Source organism: Pelmatolapia mariae, linkage group LG3_W, assembly GCF_036321145.2.
Source record: "Pelmatolapia mariae isolate MD_Pm_ZW linkage group LG3_W, Pm_UMD_F_2, whole genome shotgun sequence".
Taxonomy (NCBI): Eukaryota; Metazoa; Chordata; class Actinopteri; order Cichliformes; family Cichlidae; genus Pelmatolapia; species Pelmatolapia mariae.
Window position 1 is genome coordinate 7438133 of NC_086229.1, and position 24275 is coordinate 7462407.

The 24275-nt window shown below is 40.3% G+C and overlaps 1 protein-coding gene and 1 pseudogene across 1 annotated transcript in view; both read right to left on the minus strand.

Moving 5' to 3' along the window:
- The window catches only part of LOC134620315 (NACHT, LRR and PYD domains-containing protein 12-like), a 290226-nt gene that overhangs the window by 92488 nt on the left and 173463 nt on the right, over window positions 1-24275 (minus strand). The window lies entirely within an intron of this gene.
- Window positions 712-9277, minus strand: LOC135932101 (uncharacterized; annotated as a pseudogene).

Sequence of the window (24275 nt, forward strand, 5' to 3'; positions counted from 1 at the left end):
AAGATTAGCCAAATTTATGTAAAATGGCCAGTACATGAATGTTTTAAAAAAATAAACAAAACATTTGACTGTGACAAATTTTACACAGTAATTCAGAGTCTAATAATCCACTGAAATATAAATATAAGTTCAGCTAAAAGCTCTATTGATAAGTCAATCAATAATATAATTCACATTTTAAATTATGATATGTGTTAATGATCCTGACCTGAGAGTTTCCACTGCACACTGTGAACTCTTTAGTCCAGCAGACAGAAGCTTCACTCCTGAATCCTGCAGGTCAGAGTTACTCAGGTCCAGCACTCTCAGACTGGAGGACTGGGAGCTGAGGACTGAGCACAGAGCTTCACAGCTTCTCTCTGACAGGTTACAGCCGCTCAGTCTGAAAAATGAAAGATAGTCTATAATACTTTGTTTGAAAAACAAAAGTTTGTTATTATATTATTATATTACATGCCATCTTTTTATTTTTGAAGGAAACCTTAACATACTAAGATACAACATCATATGGATGAACTTGAACAAAATGTTTAATTGGTTGATTTGAAAAAACAAAATGTCAATTGATCTGACCTCAGAGTATTTAGTTTACAGTTTAAACTTTGTAGTCCAGCAGACAGAAGCTTCACTCCTGAATCCTGCACATTTCTGATACTCAGGTCCAGCTCTGTCAGAGTAGAGGACTGAGACCTGAGCGTTGAGGACACAGCTTCACAGTTTTCCACTAAAAGTTCACAGATGTTGAGTCTGAAAATGAAAACATGAACAAAGACTGCTGTTAAAGTGTAATCAGGGTCCAATAACTAATCTTATATTTTAAGAATCCTTGTTGTTTTATGCTGAGCAGATGTGGGACAAAACAACAGTAAATTGATCAAGTTTACCTTTACTGTTTAAATTGCTTGATTTATTTTCTCAGTTACAAACAAAACAAACAAACAAACAAACAAAAGAATAAAGAACACAAATCGGTCAGACCTCAGAATATTCAGTTTGGCTTGTGGACTCTCCACTGCAGCAGCCAGAAGCTTTACTGCTGCATCATTCAGGCTGTTGGTACTCAGGTCCAGCTCTCTCAGACTGCAGGACTGGGAGCTGACCACTGACAACAAATCTGTACAGCCTTTCTCTGACAGGATACAGCTGCTCAGCCTGAAAAAAAAACCAAGAACAACAAAACAATAATATTTATTATCAAATAAAATCTCTTTATACGTTGAACCTAAGTAATCAAATGTGTACAAATGAGTACACTACAATGCACAATTAAATAAAAAAAATTTCAATACTTTAAGTGTAACAGAAGAAAAATATTTCAAATTAAACACAATTATTCTAATGTATGTAAATGGAAACCAGTAAAGAGCAGGTTAATTTAGTGACAGTTGTTCAGTGTCTGCTGGCACAGGCCTGTGAGTACTGCAGTATTACAGTTACTAGAGTACTGCTGGTCACGTTATCAATTCTAATATGTGTGATTACTGTAAATGTAGTTATAAATAATGTATCACATCCTGGACTTGGTGCAGACTCTCGTTTCATTTTCTGTCTCAAAGCTGCTTTGGCTCATTCCCCTTTAAAGCCCCGCTTTCCCTAAAGGCCAACTTTATTTTGATTGGATGATTTCATAAAGCACGCTGAAGGGCAGTGGCCAGTTATCATGAGCTCCATCTCCTCCACCTTCTGGTTTAGAAATGATAACAAACTGTAAACCTCATAAAAACTTGCTTGATGCAAGCTCAGTCATCCAGGTTAGTAAATCCAAAAAGTGGATTCTGTTCATCTGGACGTAGCGTTTTCAGTGAGAGAAACGTTTTGTCACTCATCCAGGTGACTTCTTCAGTCTCAGCTGACTGCAGCTTTCCCCAATCTTATAAAAAGTACATCTGCATAATGACTGAAACCTAATGGTCAAGGAACTGACCTCCCAGCCTATTGTTCCTTCAGTGGGCTGGTTTCAGTCATTATGCAAATGTACTGTTTATAGGGCTTTGGAGTTGACGTCACGCCGCAATGCCTGGTCAACCTGTCCATTGTCCACACCTGACAGTAATCTACTAGGCTGAATATAACACCAGCACTCTCAATAACTCTGCTAACCTCCTAATCCTCGGATCATCTACTCACCCTTGCAGTTCAGTCACGTTATCCTGGATGCTGGTCTTCTTGATTCACTCAGAGCCACATTAATGCCTTTCATCTCTTAGACTTACTGGACCATTTGCCTGGATTCAAAGCTAACAAGCACTCACCCAGGCCTCACCACCTGCCTTCCCCAAGTTGCTTTCCAGCTGCTGACAAGTAAGACATTGAAGATAACCTCCTTCACTTACCACCTCCACCAGAGATCTTTCTGATGCTGCTCTACCTCTGTTACAGTGACTCAGATCACTATCTTTGAAACCAAGACCCATTTCCCGAAACCTACCACAGAGCCCACTTCACCTGACCATAGTTCACAGCTCATGTTAAAAAGTGAAAGTGTCAAGTTCCTGTGTGTAAATAAAGCCTTCAGGTCAAGTAATATTCAGTTCCTTCACCTTTGTCTGTATTTGGGGTTCACCATGTTGGTCTGGCCACACCGAGGTAACAGATTTATATTTGAAAAACAGAGAGACACTGGGGATTGCAATAAAGGTGAGACACAAACCAGACCTTAAAATAAGAACATCTGAAAAAGATGTAGGTGCAGTCTGGTAGCTCAAGTATTTGCTTTAAAAAAAAAAACAGAGCTAAAGTCCTGGTTGTTGGAGACAAGTGAACAACTTGAGGATAATAAACCTGTCAGTGAAGGATCAGAGCTCATGTTCTTATAGGCTGCATCTGGATTGTGCTTTGATTAGTGCTTGCTCATAGGGGGTCATATGATATGATTGTTGGGTTTTTCCTCTGTATTTATTATTGTGCTATCTACTGTACAATATACAGCGCCTTTAGGCGACTTTTGTTGTGATTTGGCGCTATATAAATAAAATTGAATTGAATTGAATTGAATTAGAGTTAAAGACAAAAATATTTCAGAAAGAAGTGATGAACAAGTCCCACCAAGCTGAACTTTTCCTCTTTCAGCACATTCAGCTCTCTGAAAGTGAATGGAAATATGAACTGGATGTCCTGGTTGGCTTTGTCTTCAGCCCAGTCCAGGGTGTATTTCTGTGTTAGGACTGTTTTCCCAATGCCAGCCACTCCCTTTGTCAGCACTGTTCTGATTGGTTCATCTCTTCCAGGTGAGCCTTTAAAGATGTCTTCTTGTCTGATGGTTGTTTCTGGTCTGTCTGGTTTCCTGGATGCTGTTTCAATCTGTATGACCTCATGTTCATCATTGACCTCTGCAGTCCCTCCCTCTGTGATGTAGAGCTCTGTGTAGATCTGATTCAGAAGGGTTGGGCTTCCTGCTTTAGCGATGCCCTCAAACACACACTGGAACTTCTTCTTCAGGGTGGATTTAAGGCTACGATGACAAACTGCAGCAGGAAGTTCTGAATAATAATAATAAAAATACAACTTGAAAAATCATATTTTACAAAATGCTGATGAGAGTTTCTGACCCACTGAGAAATGACTGAACACACTGGTGTCACAAGTGTCTGATTTATCATCTAACAGGTAAGAAGAAATCCTCTTACGTCTCTGCAGATGGTCAGCCAGCTCCTCCTGCTTCATTCTCCTCAGGAAGTCCACTGTGATCTTCACAAATGCCTCTCTGCTGCTCCTCTGCTCATAATCGTCCCTCTGAAACTCCAAGCAGTGGGGCTTATTTGGATTCAGAGCCTTCTGGATCTTCTTCAGCTCGTTCTTCACAAAAGTGATGATGTTGTCCTCCAGCAGCTGGAACAGAATATTTTATGAATGACTCACCACTCTGAACTTCAGTCTACACAACATCCACTTCTTTACGATCAAGGAGCATATCATCCATGATCTCCTCACCAATTGTAAGTCTGACTTTATCTCATTAACTGAGACATTCTCCACAACTCCATGATCCAAAAACGTTGATTGTGTTCATAATGCAGTGATTTCAGTGGGAGAAACATTTCACTGGTGTTCAGAGCTGAACTACCAACAGGTTGATGATTGAAGCCAGAAACTTGGAGATGTTTCAGGTGACTGAGTTGATTATATAGACAGCTGGTCTTCAAGGTTCACTCTGTTTACACATACAAATCAGTATTTAAGGTTTGACTCTCATCATCCACTGGAGCACAAACTGGGCGTCATCAGGACGCTACAACACCGAGCGAACACCATCCCCACAGACAGCAGCCAGGGAAGCAGAAGAACATCAAGAAGGTCCTGAGTAAATGTGAACGCTGGTTTGAGGGCAGAGTCAAGGAGGCCATTCATGTGAGAAGGAAAAGACCATCTCTGAATGGAGGAGGGACCGAAGGGTACATCTGTCACCATCTTACAATGATGTGATTGCAGCCATTCCCCAACTCTCTGTGAATGGTACTCAGGACCATTGATCAGTTGTTGTTGATCAATGGTCCTGACAATATGCGTACCAATGATCAATGAACTGACCTCACAGCCCATTGTTCCTTCAGTGGGCTGGTTTCTGTTTATAAGGTTGGAAACCTGCAGTCAGCTGAGACTGAAGAAGTCACCTGATGATGATGATGAAACATTTCTCCCACTGAAAACATCCAGATGAACAGAATCAACCTTTTGGGATTTACTTACCTGGATGATTGAGCATCAAGACACAACTCTGTGACTTTTCTCAGCTGAATAAATCCTCTCCTCCAGGTTTGTTTACATCTACCAGCCCTGTGGCTCTGCCCAGGGACAATAATCTATGTGAGAGGTGGAAAGTCATACAGGTGTCTGCTCCTGCCTTCAGTTATTTTAATCCACTGTGTGTCAACTGGCTGAACCTACTCCAACTGTCTACTGTCCCCCTAAACTCAACAATGACTTAGTGATCTATCCATTCTCTGACCAAACACATCCTGCTGCAGGATCATAGCAGCACACTGATGATCCCACTCACTGTGAACAACACATTTGGACCTGATTTAGCTGCTCTGGTTTACACGTGAACTTTGACTGCTGTCACCAACTTGAGAGGCTCTACAGAAAAACTGGACTTGTCCACAAACAGATGTATAAAAATCATAAACTACATTACAAGGACAGCATTGCTCAATCAACTCTAATTATTACTGACATGTTATCTCTTCTTAAGGTACAGACACTTAAACCTGCTGCTTTCAGTGAGAAGTCAAATGTCTGAATATGAGCTGGAAGCTGCTGAGAGTCCTCCTTCTCATAGGGTTTACTTTCTCTACTACTTTCACTATAAACACGCCCCTTTCATGCACCTGCAGAGGGCCACCAGCAGATGGAGCTGTCTTAAATAAATCCACTTGGATAGTTAGCTGTAGATGATTTTCTCAGTATGATTGTAGGATTTTGAGTTACTCTTTAGATTTATTTAAACTCTTATATTGCGCACAAGTGTTGACCGACCCATAATTTCTCTGTACTTTTCATAAGAGCAGTCAGACTTTCAGCTAGTTTTTCTTTGCTCTGCAGGCTTTATGAAGGTGTGTCAAAGTTGTTCTTTGGCTGCTTTTTAAATCATTTTCAGTCCTCGTACAGGAACACTCTTCAAGCTAGTGAAGTGGGTGTGTAACTCTTAGAAGCTGATTGGCTGCTTTTTATGGGGGCTGGGTCTTTGGAAAGTGAACCACAGTTTTAGTAACACACCCCGAACTGCACACTTTAACAAAAAAACATGAGATTTTAACAGTAATGTAAAAATCCTGTGATTCATTGATATTAAGCACAAACACATCTATGGCCCCGTTTCCATTAGTAGCTGCTCAGATCGACTCACCACAGGTCGCCACGAGTCGACTGGATCCACTGGTTTCCATTACAGTTGAGGACCACCTAATGTGGTCGTCTCAATACAGCCGAGTGTCTACTCATATCATTAGTAAGTGCTAATGCTGCTAATTTCCATCATATTTCTCATTTACAAAGTTATTGAAGAAACAATTATTCAGCTTCATTCCCACTGATCTCAACTACAAACTGTTTCACTTTGGTTTTTGTTTAAAGCCTCGAGGTTTAAAACGTTTCCCTGTGATCAATGTTCCCTCTAATGTTTCATGTGTCTGAGCGAACACACAAACTATAAAACTATAAAAACAGTTTGAGAAGAACTATAAAAACTATAAAACACACAAACTATAAACACACAAACTCCTCCCTTGGACCACTGTGAGCAGCAGCAGATGTGTGCACTGTGGTCACAGCAGAATCCAATCCATCCAAGTTACATGGTTTATTAAAATAATCAAATTACAGCATTTACATTTATGTTAGACTACTTTTAATTAACTGCTTTAGCCCACTTACAATGAAAATTTTAAAAAATCTAGTTCATGACCTGTGTAGTAACACTACTGGAAGTAAAAATATGAATATGAGTCTGTGGTCTGGGAGAGAGTCCTGTAACTCTGGATGCAAAATAGAGTAAATAATGACCAATGTTGCGCAATTAATTATATAGTTACTTCTTCAAAAGGCTAAAACAAAGTTTTTTGCAGCTGTTTACCTAAAAATGCAGCCAAGGCGTTTTTAAATAAACATTTCAAACTATTTACTGAACAATCAGCTGTTCTGCATCAAATTTGATGCCACACAAATTATTTGTGCCACTCCAAAAAATAATTTTTGTCCACTATGAGATAAAGGAGAACAACAGCCTGATACCTGCAGGCCTGACAACAGGAGATGTATCACTGCTGTAACACCTGTAACATTCAGCAGTCGCCTCATTGTTCTGACACACAACACAACTATTGACTACACTACACACTAACTACACAAGATTTGTGCTAAACGTGGCAAATCTCTCACATCTCAAAACACGTCAGTTCTAAAACTTCCTCCCGTTTCTTAACAACTAGATGCCCTGTTTTGATTGGTCCACATGGTGCATTTTTCGACCAATAGGAATGGGTGGGGGGTGTTTTGGTTTCATCTTTGCTCACAGGCGTAGAGTGCTTTCCAGCGTTCTCCTTATAAAACGCAGTTTTTACCGTTTCTTCCCGCAGTAAATATGAACAACAATATTATTCAGGAAGAAAACCAAACAATCAAACAACTCCAATGGTTTTACACGTTGTCATCAACGTGGCTTCGCTGCTTTGCTAAAACACCAGTGTGGGCACATAAGGACGCTGTCAGAGCCTGTGAACCACGTTGATTAGCTGCGTATATACGAATGTGAATCGCATCATTGGCTGGACTATGAGATAAGGAGGCATCGTTCTAATCCCATTTCAATTCAGGTGGATTTTTTTTGTGTGCAGCGCAGATTTTCTGTGTGCAGAGACCGTGCCAGCACTGCGCACTTGCGCACGCGTGCAGCATAGAGGGAACATTGCCTGTGATCACATTTGCTCCGTCTGATTTTAAAGTTTGTTTCTTTTAGTCCACAGAGTCCTTGGTGTTCTGAAAGGGACCTATAAATAAATGTGTTATTATTAATATTAATAATAAAGTAGTTGTTGTACATGTACAGACCATAAATATAGAGTCCAGCTGTGTTTGATGCTGCTGGGCAGACTGACCACTGGGAACCTCTGAGCTCTGCTGGTCCACTCTGTGGAGGAACCATGGACACAGACACACACGCACACACACACACAGATGTGACCACTTTTGATTGTTGAAAGTTTGAATTTAGCCTCTAAAAGCTGTGTTCAGTCACTTTTGCTGCTTCCCTTGCTGCATCTGTATTTTCAGTGTCAGAGATCAAAATGATCAATAATACAAATGATACTCCAGAGTCCTTCCACTGTTGTCCTGATCACTGACACTTCTTTGTTGGGTTTTAAACTCTGAATGACTTCAAATGTTTTTCTAACTGAACTTTGTTTCTAAAGTTAAAGCCGTTTCTCAGTAAATGTACTTGTGTGTACTTGTGATACGTCATCATTCACAGGTCAAGTACCTTTAAACTCAAAGTATGTATAAAGCAAAGTGTGTAAGTTCATCTCTGAATGTTTGTGATTCCTGCGTTAAGCTTAACAACCGATATATGAAGGTCGGACGTCTGTGCGTTGCTGTGAGTCTGTTTGTTTCTTAACCAACCTGAAGCACAGTTTGTTTGTTTGTTTGTTTCAAAGTAAAACTGTAAACACACTTTTTTTCATACTTGTGTTTAGTTTTGTATGGAAATGATGCAAAATTCAGTGTCAGGTTTATAGTGATAGAAACAGCTCACACTGACACCATCCTGATGAAAGATGAGTGCAGGAAAACCGTGTTCGCATTTATTTGCAATGCTTTCCATGTGTGAATGAGGCGAGTATCAAAGAGCTCAGAGGAGAAAAGCTCCATACAAGAACCATTGTTCCCAGTATTATTCCAAACTGTTCCAGCCTATGAAGCTGAACGCTGTGTGAACAGCTGACCTGTGTCATGTGACCAAGAACACAAACACGATCTACTGTCTCCCCTTCCTAACAATAATCTCTGAGTATCTGCTGTGTTTGTGGAAACACTCCAACACACACCGCTGCACATATGAACATGTGTGTGAAACAGAGCTGACATTAAACATGATGGAGGATTTATTCACAAACACACAACAACATTTACACACACATTACCTCTCTGCAGGACGACACACGCCTGATTTAAAGTAAATATCAGCATCTTTAGACCCATTTAAAGTCAACAAGTTTCTTCTACTGGTGTAGAAGAAACATTTTACTTCAACCATTTTGAAGAGACCAAATCAGACATCTTTCATTCAGTTACTTTCTGCTTTAGTTCACATTAGAATAAAAAGTTTTTTACATGTTTCACTTCCTGTTTGCTGAATTTTATTTTCAGTTGTTTAGAAACCAGAGATAGTTTAAATAGGATGAATGATGTGTTTGCACTGCAGTTTATATCCAGCAACATCAAGTAGTTAAATCAAAGAGTTCATGTTACTAACAGCTCACCTCTCTGCAGCAGACACAGGCTGGACTTTAAAATGAATCAGCCGATCCTTAGATGTGTCACTCCTTAAGGACACAGAGCTGGGTGGAGGTCCAGGTGGGTTCCTGTGAATAATGATGAGCCAGTGTGAGTGCTGAGCTGTGACATGGAGAAGAGTCATGGACAGTTAGAGATGGTCATCTCACCTCTGAGCTTTGGTCTGGCTCTCATGTTCCCCACACAGAGTGCTTTTAGAGGGAGGGACTCCCTCCTCTCTGTCCTCACACTGATCCATGCTGCTCAATTCAGCTCACACACACTTTCTACCTGCAGAGGAAACACAAATCATTCATGTGCACATCGACTGAAATCCTCCTTTCCATCATGTGTGCTGTCCAAATATCAGCTGCTTCTTTCCTGCTTCATCTCAGTGTCAGCTGAGAGAATGACAAACCCACTATGTGTCAACATTTGATGGATGATGACTCAGAAATGTGAAATGATATTGACCTAAATCTGTCTTGATGATAATAACAAGCTTTGATGAGTTGTGACTCTCTGAGGTGTTACTAGGATGTAGAAATACTGGGGCTCAGCCCTGAAATCTTTGCTATTTTCACTTGATAACAGCATCTGTTTAAAGTTACTGAGTGCTCACAGCTAAAGGCTGCAGTCAGCTGTGTTAGAGCGTCTTTCACACAACGATCCTTTAATAAACACTCAGAGCTCTAACTCTGTGCTGTTGTTGCTGCTCTCATTCACAAAGTGCTCAATTACATTTTTAACTTGTGTATTTAGGGAGCTCTTAGCCTTAGCTTAGCGTTAGCATGCTGTCTGGCTAGCTTAGCGTCAGAGCTTTGTGGGTGTCGTGTGTAAATATTAATCACAGTGACAGAAAAACACTGCAGCTGAGCTGTGACGTCATCACGTACGCTGCGTCCTCTGTGCTCTGAGTGAACTCACAAAATACAAACTACAAGTACACAAACACGAACGTAGAGTGAGGACACACTCGGCCTCGTTGGTCCAGCTGTGAGTCCGTTACCGTGAACTATGGAGCGGCAGATTTGTGCTGAACTAAGCTGCACACAGCTGATGTTAGCCAGGAAACATTACACACTGACTATAATGGAGAGACCGGAAACACACACAGTTTGTTGTGTGAAGAAATCAAACATGAGCTGAACAAACAGTAAAGTTCCTAAAGACAAACTGTTAAAGGAGGAAACAAAGCAAACTTACAGTTTCTTCACACACCAATAACAAGCTCCACGGCACTAAGTTGAGGAAAGCGAAAGTAAACTGAGCAGGTAGAAAACACCCAGAGTGTCCAGCGGGATATTGCGGGATTGTGATATTACCTTATGCCATGTTATACCCCTGATTAATGATTGTGAAATTATTATGTAGTTTTAGGTTGCTTTATTTCTCCTGAAGAGGTGATAACTATTAGATTTATTAAACTGGTTTGTATTAGATTAGACTGCTGATATATTGTGAATGGATGATATTGTTTTGTGTTGCATTATACTGCTGTAGGTCATATTATATCCCCTTGTATGGATTGTGTGATGTGTATGTGGTTTAGTTTCCATTATACTTCTGAGTTAAAAGAATGTGACCATTATTAGATTTGTTAGATAGGTGTGTATTATCCTGTACCATTGATCTGCTGTGAATGTGTTACACTGTTTCTTAACATTTTATACTGCTGAATCATGAAGAGAATATTGTGTGCAGAGAGTCAGGGCCTTTCTGTCCAGATAGCAGAGGAAACAGACCACATTCCACAGGAGTTTTATCCACCACCTTGTTGGAAGCAGATAAACAGGGAGCCGAGGTCATAACGTAGCCGCCGTATGAGAGAAAGAGCGTAAATGTTTAGGCTTTTATGACTAGGTGGGGGCCACTAGAGGCTATAAGAGTTTGAGCAATGCTCCATCATTTCGAGATCGATGCTGTCTGCGTACAGTATCCATCTCCCGCACGTGTGCATTAAAATCTTCGTTTGACCTTGAACCTCCCCCACCCTCATTCAGATCTGGCCTTTGGAACTATTTTGGTCTTCATGTGAAGTATGACCCTAAAGGTAAGCGCCTCATGGATAAAACAGTATGTCGGATGTGCCACGCAATGCTCAATTACATGGGTGGGAACTACTGCGTTAACGCAGTTTGCTCGTTAGCGTGTTGACACCGTCCAGCCCAACGCACGGGGCGATCCGCTGTAACTCGTTAACGGAGATTTGCCGCGCTGTGGCGTTAACGTCATTCTAACGAGATTAACGCTGACAGCACTAGTGGGAACACAATGAATATGACTACACATTTGCGCCGACATCATCCTAGTGCAAAGACAAGTGGAAGCAGACAAAAACAACAAGCACGCATGCTACAAACTTTACCCGAGTCATTTAGACAGCCGTTAGCACATGATTCTCCTCATGGGGACCTGATATGTTTAATATGCTGCTGAGAATATACCCCAGAGGAAGCATATAGTATAGCTTTTATTTTGGAAAGAGCCATTTCTCTGTAATAAACTCTCTTTTCCAAAGATGAGTGATTTCTCGATCAGATAGATTTATTTTTTTTTTACTTTGTTGTTTCAGCAACATGATGATGTTTGGTGATGGAAACAGTCTCATCGATGTTTCCATCACCAAACTAGAGAAACTAGTAACTGCATGCAGTAGAGTTTAGCACAGCTGATCTCTGTGATGCATCAACAGGAACAACATGTTGTTAAACAGGACTGTATGAAGAGTCTGACTCACACCTGAAAAATGAGGCTGTCACACCTGCCCTGCAGCTTAACCACTCATATCAGTTTGAGCCCAAACACGGTCACATGATCAACCAGGCCAATGCGCCCAGATGAACGTCTTCCTCATAGCATTAACTTGTTCCTGTTATCAGATTTGTGAGCAGCAGCTGAAACTGCCACATGATTAAATGTTTAACAAACTGTTTGATTCCAGCCAATCAATAATCATGAGGATTTGTCTTCAAACACAAGAGCTGAATGTGTGGTTACATTGTAACCTTGGTTCTCTGAGTGAGAGACTCTCTCTCCCCTCTGTTACGTATGTAACATAATATAACAGAGGGGAGAGAGTGTCGCTGTGATGGACAACATCAGGTCAAAACAGAAACAAACAAACTGTTAAAGGAGGAAACAAAGCAAACTTACAGTTTCTTCACACCGAGACACCAACAACAAGCTCCACTGTCCCACTCTGATCCTGTCTCCTCCTCTTTTATTCTTGCTCGGAGCTCTTTTTGGGTGGGTGTTTCTGTCTCCACCCATAGGAATGCATTGATACACTGTTGATAACGTATGACACAAGAGCAGACGTGTTACAGAAAACAGAAAAATAACATAAACAGCTAAATAACATAAAATAAACAGAATATTTATTAATATGTTTAATTTATCTTTAAAAACTTTTCTGCTTCTCAAATCCTTTGTTCAAGTTCAATCTAAGGAGCCTGGAAAGAAAAGTGTCTTCATTAAGTTTCTCAAAGAAGTCCATGATCTGTAGGCTCATGAAAATTCATTTTGTTGTTTTTTGAGCAGAAACACCAGAGTGTAGAGCAGGAAAACTATCCCAGCAGGACGTCTCTGTTGGGGAAATATCCCAGTTATTCCCCTGAGCCTCATTAGTGAACTGAATCAGAGCTTTTCATCGATCCTACAGGTACTAACATACATGATCAGCAGCACATGGAGAACACACTTTAACATCTGCAGCAAATCCTGTGTTTTATGTTAATGTGACCAACATCTTGTGTTGAGTCTTTGAAGATGAGAAGCCAAACACAGACAGTGGATACATAAGGAGTGTTTATTCAGGGCTTTAATACGACTGAACTGATGCTTCACATCCTGTTTAGAGACGATCGACTAACACAGGCTCAGTCCTCACTCATCACACGGACTTCAGTCACACTGGGATCAACAGAGGAGACTGTTCACCATCACAGTTCAGCAACAATAATCAGACCTTTTCTCTGCCTGTCTTGGTGAGGATCACATGTTCTGACACACAAAATATCTTCTGCTTTAACTTGTCTCTCTTTTTTAATTTGGTTGTCGTGTTTTTTACTCTTTATTCCTGTCAGTGTCAAATATGAGAGCAAACTGTTTTGTGCAGGAGCCAAACCAAGCTGACCAAGAGAACCTATAACACCACCAGAATTTATTAGCCAGACTTTACTGACAGATTTATGTGCAAGTAAAGCTGTTTTTTTAATGACGTTCACTGCGTTCAGCCAAGGAAGCATTCGTTCTTGGAAGTTCACCAAACTAGTAAATCCAGTAACTGCATTCAGCAGAGTTCCAGTTTGTAGCACAGCTGATCTCTGTGACGCATCAACAGTAACAACAGTAGGGGTGGGCCATAGAAACGATATACAATAGAAACCATAAAAATTTGGCCAACGGTAGAGATTTTGACTATACCGCGATAACGCATGTTGATGATGTCATCAACATGCGCCTGTTTTGGTCGAAAGCATCACAGTGGCTACAACCATTATCATCTCTCATTATGCCGACAGTCACAGCTAAGAGATGAAGCACATTGGAAATATGGGGAAAGCCAAAAACTGCGCTACCTCCACTTCCGTAACATTGATTCATTAATGTTGAATTCTCTCGCACCTGCTCAGTTTGGCCTGTGTACAACATCTATGAGACTATGAGCTATGAGACTGCATTTCTCCCTGAACACTTCTGTTTTCATGGATGCCTGGATGTTAAACTTCATTGTTACACCTGGTAAAGTTTTTAACTCTCAGTGATAGTTTGGCTTTGGGGCCTGAAGGGACGGAGTTTTGGACCCAGATTACTCCGTGAAGCTCCTCACTACGGTAGCCGTAATGCTCTGACAATCCATCAAGCAGTGCATGGCTTACCAAAGCTGTACTAAAACATTTTTAACAGACTTCTGCATGCCAAAATCGGTTCAAGGTCAGTAAGCACAACCAGAATTCATACATAAGGCGCACTATCAATTTTTGAGAAAGGCTATATCGGCTATATCGCCCAGCCCTAAACAACAGGTTATTAAACAATATTAAGTACAGCTGTATGGACACTAATAAGGGTTCAGGAATTGAGGAGGAAGACCAAAATAATGACCACTGATCCGGCCGGGTGCAATTAGACGACATTTTAATAGTTACACATGCGGAGCCCCAACACGGTACAGATTCAGTGTTGGACTGACTTGCAAACATCAGCACAAAGGCTTTATACGGGTGAAACAGTACAGTCCCCCTCCCCTCCTGTTGTCAGGCAGATTTCAATGCAGCATACGTCAAATCAAAACCACACCCGTTCAGTTAACTTTGAACACAGTTTTTAAAAAAGAACATTGTCTTCGGCTCGACCCCAGGTGCTTCCTGTCACCATCCTGCCCAGGCTTATCTTCTGGAACATCAGGTCCACGTTCTGCACAAACTGTCACTCATGCACAACTTTGCAGTTGCAAGCAAAACATAATGAGTCTACTTCTATGTATGTGTATGTGTGTCAGCTTCTGCTGCCCTTTATTTCATCCTTCACTTCATCAGCTAAGCCTCGTAACCTTTCCACTAGACAGAAGGCCAGCATGTACTGAAACTATGTGTGTGTATGTGTGTATGTCTGCACATACACGCTGCACCTTAATTGACCTCAGCTTAAGCAACCAGGCTAAGGCCATCCTGTGGGTAATGATCTTGACTTCTATGTAAAATGTATAAAACAAATGTTTCAATCTAATACAACCCCTTAAAGCTTAAATCAAAGATAAATGCCTAATAAAACACCCTGCTCTTAACTTGCACTTAGACTCTGGTTTCAGTTTCGCTTCTGCAGAAGCATGCCTTGCAGAAGTGTTTCCTCATTTTGGAGTTACTCTACGTGGGGCCTTTTCTTTCACCATGCAGTCTGCATACAAACATTTAAGATTATAAATTCAACTTAACAGTTTGAAGTGGTTATAACTGGACCTGTAATAAAGACTGATCTAATACCAATATATTTGAACATCTGAATGCAACATCACTATTAATAATGAAATGGTAACGATGATTATACTAATAGCGGCAAATAATAGCAGTAAAATATTTCTCCTCCTGACACTCCCTCTCTTGTGGTGGCCCTCGAAGAGGGTCACCACACACTTATAACGTTACTCTGACCCTCTCTAGAAATGCCAGCTCCCCCTAAGAACACTCCATGGGTAAAGTCAGGTTCTTCCTTGGTCCCTCTCTCGTGGAAATCTGGCCTCCTGCAAAGGATAGAAAACACCTTCTCCTCCTACGGCTCTAACTTACTCTGTTCCTCCAGTGCTCTCTTTATTCAAACCTGATTCAACCTAATATTACTCAAAACATGAACCTAATTTCGTCTTCGTATTCGTAACACTACTCAGCCTTTGTAAAACTCTTAAAGCACTGCTTGCACGTCTCTGCAGGCGCTTCCTGTTGGTTCCCCTATTTTCCCTTATCTGATCATCCACATCCTGTACACAAAACTGTCGCTGCTGCTGCAAGTGCCTACCTCTCATCTAAAGTCACCTATCACCAGAAAATGTATAGAAAATCATTATAACTGCTTATTCTACTAAAGGATCAAAGAAAAAACAACCACTTTAATCACTAAGTGTAAGAACATAGTTAATTGCTCCTAAATAAATTTCATCATAGCTAAAAGCTGAACTCTAACTGTATTTTAGAACTCACATTTCCTGTGTTATAACCTGTTCTTGGTATAACATTTTATTTCATTTTGCTGCTCTTAATGTCATGATACACTCTAATTTATACTTTATCAGACTTAACCAAAATACATAAACTTCCTCCCTTTGCTTCTGTTTTAAACAAAAACTTGGTCACTTCAACCAGCATTTGTTATTCTGTAACTGCATTTTATATAATAAGACTCATTTAGAGCTGCATGTGTTATCTCAATATTTTTCAGGTCACCCAGTTTAGTTGCAAGCAAACCCCTATTTAGTTCCTTCTTTCTGTCACTTGTTATTGAACCAACTCAAATTCAGTTAAAAGCTAAAGGAATTTCAGGCCCTTGGCCTCGCCTATGTTTAACTCATGTGTGTGTGTAAGCGTGAATGCTGTTTATCCTTCTGTTGCTCCAAGTCCCCCGCAATATATCGACTGAGACATCCCGTTCGCCGAAGCTTATGACCTTAGATGGACTGAACATTCAACTCTGTTAATGAGCACGATTGCAATGTGTAAGAAAAAATCATTTCTACATATATAATCTCCAATATTATTCATTTGAGTCAGTGACACTTTTAACACTCTCTTAATATGCTCTGTCCTCTACCCTAGAGGACAGAGCTAAAATCTTCACTAGTTTTCCCCAAATTATCTAAGCATATCTTTTATTCCCAGAGTTTCCCTTTAAGTTTGGTGTACCACTTCTTATGGGCACCATTTATCTTCTGAACAGAATACAGTTCATTTTACTCCTTTAGCCTAAACATGAAAACAACAATTCCTGCCTCAGTTTTACCATATCTAAATTATCACAAAAAACCCATAATTATAAACTCATCCTAAAACCAATTTCAAATTAAATCCCCCCTTTTTATTTGGACTTCACATGTGTGTCCAAATAAAACTCAAAATGTGTCACCTGTACTTAAAAATTAAAAGGGAAAAAAGGGTTAGGGTTATCATCTCTCCCAACACTTCAGCCATCCTCCTCCCAGGTATTTTGCTCCGGCCCTAAAAACCTGTGTTTAGGGAATAAAATCAATTTAATCATCATGACCCCTCTCCTCGACTCCTTGCTCCAGTCGAAATCTGGATCCTTGGAAATTCCTAGAACCAAAACCTGTATATTAATTTCAACTTCGCATTTCATACTCCGTTTACCCCCTTATGATCCAATCTGTGTTATAAGAAAGAAAGCCCAAAACATCCCAATTATCAAACAAAAAGATTATAAAAAACAAAAATAGCAGAAATAGCAGCAAAATATGAAACACTCATTTCATGAGTTATATCAAAAAATCTTTCCCCTATAACATCAAGCCTCCACCCAAAAATATAATGTAATCCCATAATCTAACCCCCTTTAGAACAGAAATTCCCTCAAAGCAACTCAAAAATCAGCATCCCCACAATTAAGTCTCCCCCTTGTCCTGCTTATGACAAAAGCAAAACAAAGCATCCCATTCATCCCCACCAGTCACTCACATTCATTCACACGCATTCACACATGACGTTTGCTGATATCGAGCCTTCAAATAATCAGATACTCTACATCAGCAACATGAGCTCATTCATTTATTTTATCTCGTTTTACTTTTTAGGAAAATAGTCCTTTAGGCTTTTAACTGGATTGAATCGCTACAATCCTTTTAAACAGAGACCCACAACCAATCAGGTCCCCAGAAGTAGCCCTCTCCTCAGTCAATTATAATCCGGAGAAGCCCACCTTATATTTTTGTTCTCCCGAGAATTTTGTCAGCGCTGCTCACCCTCTTCCAGGCCTGCTTCAAAACAAAAAATGAGAAATAGAGAGCTGCTTATTAGCTCATCAAAGTACAAAACTATGGGCCCTTTTCGACATGTCCATGTTTATTAAACTCCTTCTATTAAAATAAAAACAACAACCTCACAAATCTTAACCAATCCCAAATATCACCCGTTCAACACACCGAAAACCCCGTCAACCGCTGCACCGTTTTCCACACAACAATAGTCCCCCTTTACAACAACGTATCATTACCAAATTATAAATTCCCTGTCCATATTTCCCCCTCTCAACAATCCTGACCACCATAATCAATTATCCTGTTACTTTACCCTTTTATATTTTGCCATATAATCCTCAACAGCCACCGCTCCCTCTCGAACTGAAAGCCTCCGAGACACAAACACAGGAAGTGTCTCTGTCACTCACTCACTCCAGCTAATTTGCATAGTGACTCACAGCTCAACAGCCAACTTGACAAGAGAAATACATGTTTAAACCTTATCACATTATTGAATTATATTCATTTTCTTTCTATACTAATCACTGGTTTGATCACTCAGTACGAGAGCACTCCTAAGTCACTCTTATAAACACTGCTTTAATCACTTTTCTTTTGTTTTTTTTTTCATCTATTTTATTAAACATTCACACCATTCTCTCACTCATCCAGTTAGCAAGCTGATTAAATTGCATGTGTTTGTGTTCTTAACCAATCAATATCTACGCATTTATCCTCATAAGCTTGCCTTTGTCTTCTCAAAATTAATGCATTTTCTGTTTGTATGTATGGTTTTGCATATGTTGCTTTGCCGTATTTCAGACTCCTTCACAATTCTCCACTTTACAGTCAGTTTTCTCCTTCCCTCAATTACTACCCCAAACTTTTCGATTCCCACCTTAAATAACAGCCCTCCTGGTCTTCAGCCAGCAGTTAGGGCTTGCTTTCGGGTTCCTGGACACATCATTCTGTCAACAATTCAACCACAAACTTGCCTTAACATATCCATTGATGTTATGGAGTTAAATCAGGGCCATAATGTTTGTTTAGTTAAAAAAAAATTTGAAATCGAAAATATGTAAACTGAAAGCAAAAGTCACATTTTTAGAGTGAACTTTGAAAAAGAAAGGGTTGGATTTAAAATAAAATCAAACGTTTTGAATATTTGTATTAACTGAATCTTTTTTTCATTATTATTATTTTTTAAAAATCTATTCAGTCTCAGATTACATTTTTTCAGATTCAGATCTTTTAAATTAATGTACAAAAAAAAATTCTTCAGGTTCGGATTTTTCTCTCAGCTTCAATTTTTTTTTTCACTTTCAGATCTCTATTTTTCAGTTACAGACTTTTGGCCCTGTTTTGGCGTGGTGGGCGTGGCTACACACAGAGGGGCGGGGAATCATGAGTGACAGCAGACCACTGCAGGCTCAAGATGGTCCATTTTTCATGTTGCCTTCAGGAAACCTGGGAATGAACATAATTTATCAAACACCTCCTGCACTGTATTATTTGATAATGTTTAGAAAACATGTCATGCATAACTGCTAAAACTCAGTTACTAAAGCTCTTTCAAGCAGTAATGTGTACAAATTACGCCGTAACTGATCAATTATGAGACGTTTTCCCAGCCACTACGTGAGAAGTGGTCATTTCCCATGCTCTCAAAGTAGCGCGCATTGTATCGGGTGGGGGCTGCTGTTAACTTGTCCCTCAGTGAACGATGGCGTCGTCTTCCAACAACACTGCTGGCGCGAACAATCAGGTGAGTGTTCAAGTTTGAAACAATTACACTGCAGTCTGTGTTTTTTTATTTTATAACGTTTTTTGCTGAAATGCTAGCTCAACAGAAACGCCTCGCTATCATTTCGGCTGAAACTTACTTCGAAAAGTAAAGTAATATTAACAATTTGATCCTTCCCCCAAAATATGGAAAACATTTTAAAAGACTCCATAAGTAATCGGGCTTAGGATGCAGTCTTCTTTCTCAAACCATGGTATCGGGGGAGTTTTAACAGTACTTTAGAAAATCTGGTATCGAGGCCGATACCGGTATCGGTGCATCCCTATGTTTAACATATTTCATAATTTCTGTTATGTTTTACCTATTTTTTTTTTTTTTATATATGTGTTTTTTAGAATGTGAACTACAATTCTACAGTGGAAGCCGCTGCACAGAATCTTATTACTGTGCTCACTCAGAATCTTTCTCAGGGACAGCACCAGGCAGCACAGGGAGCAAGGCAGGAACAGGGACCTCCCTCTGTAGATCAAGAGATGGCAAGGTTTTAAATTAAATATGAAAGAAAAATATTTAAAAAGTTTTTAACCTTTTTGGTGTGTTATAACTGTGCTGTCATTTTCATGTATTCTTCTAATTCTGTTCAGATCTTTCCCTGGTTTCTTTGGAAAAAAAAGTTTTCTTGGAAAACGAAAGATGCATAATCCAAGGATCCCTGTGACACCACCTTTTAAAGCATGGAAGCCAGACACTATCTCTACTTTTAAGATAAGGTTTAAAAATTTACTTTTTGCTAAAGCATATAGTTATGGCTGGACCAAGTGACCCTGAATGCTCCCTTAGTTATGCTGCAATAGGCATAGGCTGCCGGGGATTCACATGATGCATTGAGTTTTTCCACTATGTGTTAATAGACCTCTCTGCATTAAATCATATCTGTTATTAATCTCTGTCTCTCTTCCACACCATGTCTTTATCCTGTCTTCCTTCTCTCACCCCAACCGGTCCCAGCAGATGGCCGCCCCTCCCTGAGCCTGGTTCTGCCGTAGGTTTCTCCTTCCCACTGTCACCAATGTCCTTGCTCATAGGGGGTCATTTGATTGTTGGGTTTTTCTCTGTATCTACTATTGTAGGACCTACTGTACAATATAAAGCACCTTGAAGTGACTGTTTTTGTGATTTGGCGCTATATAAACAAACTTAAATTGAATTGAAGAGAAGAGAAGAAGACCGATAGGTGACTCTGTATGAGGTGCCGTAAGGGACATTATCACGGAAACGCTCTCACACACACTACTGAAATGCTCTCACACACTACTGAAACACTCTCACACACACTACTGAAATGCTCTCACACACACTAATGAAACGCTCTCACACACACTACTGAAACACTCTCACACACACTACTGAAATTTTACCTCTCACACACACTACTGAAACACTCTCACACACACTACTGAAACGCTCTCACATACACTACTGAAACGCTCTCACACACACTACTGAAACGCTCTCACACACACTACTGAAATTTTAGCTCTCACACACACTACTGAAACGCTCTCACACACACTACTGAAATGCTCTCACACACACTACTGAAACGCTCTCACACACACTAATGAAATGCTCTCACACACACTAATGAAATGCTCTCACACACACTACTGAAACGCTCTCACACACACTAATGAAATGCTCTCACAAACACTACTGAAATTTTAGCTCTCACACACACTACTGAAACGCTCTCACACACACTAATGAAATGCTCTCACACACACTACTGAAATGCTCTCACACACACTACTGAAACGCTCTCACACACACTAATGAAATGCTCTCACACACACTAATGAAATTTTAGCTCTCACACACACTACTGAAATTTTACCTCTCACACACACTACTGAAACGCTCTCACACACACTAATGAAATGCTCTCACACACACTAATGAAATGCTCTCACAAACACTACTGAAATTTTAGCTCTCACACACACTACTGAAATTTTACCTCTCACACACACTACTGAAACGCTCTCACACACACTAATGAAATGCTCTCACACACACTACTGAAATGCTCTCACACACACTACTGAAACGCTCTCACACACACTACTGAAACGCTCTCACACACACTAATGAAATGCTCTCACAAACACTACTGAAATTTTACCTCTCACACACAACACTACTGAAATGCTCTCACACACACTACTGAAACGCTCTCACACACACTAATGAAACGCTCTCACTCACACTACTGAAATTTTACCTCTCACACACAACACTACTGAAACGCTCTCACACACACTAATGAAATGCTCTCACAAACACTACTGAAATTTTAGCTCTCACACACACTACTGAAATTTTACCTCTCACACACACTACTGAAACGCTCTCACACACACTAATGAAATGCTCTCACACACACTACTGAAACGCTCTCACACACACTACTGAAACGCTCTCACACACACTAATGAAATGCTCTCACAAACACTACTGAAATTTTACCTCTCACACACAACACTACTGAAACGCTCTCACTCACACTACTGAAATTTTACCTCTCACACACACTACTGAAACGCTTTCACACACACTACTGAAACACTCTCACACACACTACTGAAACGCTCTCACACACACTACTGAAATTTTAGCTCTCACACACACTACTGAAACGCTCTCACACACACTACTGAAATGCTCTCACACACACTACTGAAACGCTCTCACACACACTAATGAAATGCTCTCACACACACTACTGAAATTTTACCTCTCACACACAACACTAATGAAACGCTCTCACTCACACTACTGAAATTTTACCTCTCACACACACTACTGAAACGCTTTCACACACACTACTGAAACACTCTCACACACACTACTGAAACGCTCTCACACACACTACTGAAATTTTAGCTCTCACACACACTACTGAAACGCTCTCACACACACTACTGAAATGCTCTCACACACACTACTGAAACGCTCTCACACACACTAATGAAATGCTCTCACACACACTAATGAAATTTTAGCTCTCACACACACTACTGAAATTTTACCTCTCACACACACTACTGAAACGCTCTCACACACACTAATGAAATGCTCTCACAAACACTACTGAAATTTTAGCTCTCACACACACTACTGAAATTTTACCTCTCACACACACTACTGAAACGCTCTCACACACACTAATGAAATGCTCTCACACACACTACTGAAACGCTCTCACACACACTACTGAAACGCTCTCACACACACTAATGAAATGCTCTCACACACACTACTGAAACGCTCTCACACACACTACTGAAATGCTCTCACACACACTACTGAAACGCTCTCACACACACTACTGAAACGCTCTCACACACACTAATGAAATGCTCTCACAAACACTACTGAAATTTTACCTCTCACACACAACACTACTGAAATGCTCTCACACACACTACTGAAATTTTACCTCTCACACACAACACTACTGAAATGCTCTCACAAACACTACTGAAATTTTACCTCTCACACACAACACTACTGAAATGCTCTCACAAACACTACTGAAATTTTACCTCTCACACACAACACTACTGAAATGCTCTCACACACACTACTGAAACGCTCTCACACACACTAATGAAACGCTCTCACTCACACTACTGAAATTTTACCTCTCACACACACTACTGAAACGCTCTCACACACACTACTGAAATTTCAGCTCTCACACACACTACTGAAATTTTACCTCTCACACACACTACTGAAACGCTCTCACACACACTACTGAAATGCTCTCACACACACTACTGAAACACTCTCACACACACTACTGAAACGCTCTCACACACACTACTGAAATTTTAGCTCTCACACACACTACTGAAACGCTCTCACACACACTACTGAAATGCTCTCACACACACTACTGAAACGCTCTCACACACACTAATGAAATGCTCTCACAAACACTACTGAAATTTTAGCTCTCACACACACTACTGAAATTTTACCTCTCACACACACTACTGAAACGCTCTCACACACACTAATGAAATGCTCTCACACACACTACTGAAATGCTCTCACACACACTACTGAAACGCTCTCACACACACTACTGAAACGCTCTCACACACACTAATGAAATGCTCTCACAAACACTACTGAAATTTTACCTCTCACACACAACACTACTGAAATGCTCTCACACACACTACTGAAACGCTCTCACACACACTAATGAAACGCTCTCACTCACACTACTGAAATTTTACCTCTCACACACACTACTGAAACGCTTTCACACACACTACTGAAACGCTCTCACACACACTACTGAAATTTCAGCTCTCACACACACTACTGAAATTTTACCTCTCACACACACTACTGAAACACTCTCACACACACTAATGAAATGCTCTCACACACACTACTGACATTTTACCTCTCACACACACTACTGAAATTTTACCTCTCACACACACTACTGAAATGCTCTCACACACACTACTGAAACACTCTCACACACACTACTGAAATTTCAGCTCTCACACACACTACTGAAATTTTACCTCTCACACACACTAATGAAACGCTCTCACACACACTAATGAAACGCTCTCACTCACACTACTGAAATTTTACCTCTCACACACACTACTGAAACACTCTCACACACACAACTGAAACGCTCTCACACACACTACTGAAACGCTCTCACACACACTACTGAAATGCTCTCACACACACTACTGAAACGCTCTCACACACACTACTGAAATGCTCTCACACACACTACTGAAACACTCTCACACACACTACTGAAATTTCAGCTCTCACACACACTACTGAAATTTTACCTCTCACACACACTAATGAAACGCTCTCACACACACTAATGAAACGCTCTCACTCACACTACTGAAATTTTACCTCTCACACACACTACTGAAACACTCTCACACACACAACTGAAACGCTCTCACACACACTACTGAAACGCTCTCACACACACTACTGAAATGCAGTCACGCACTCCAC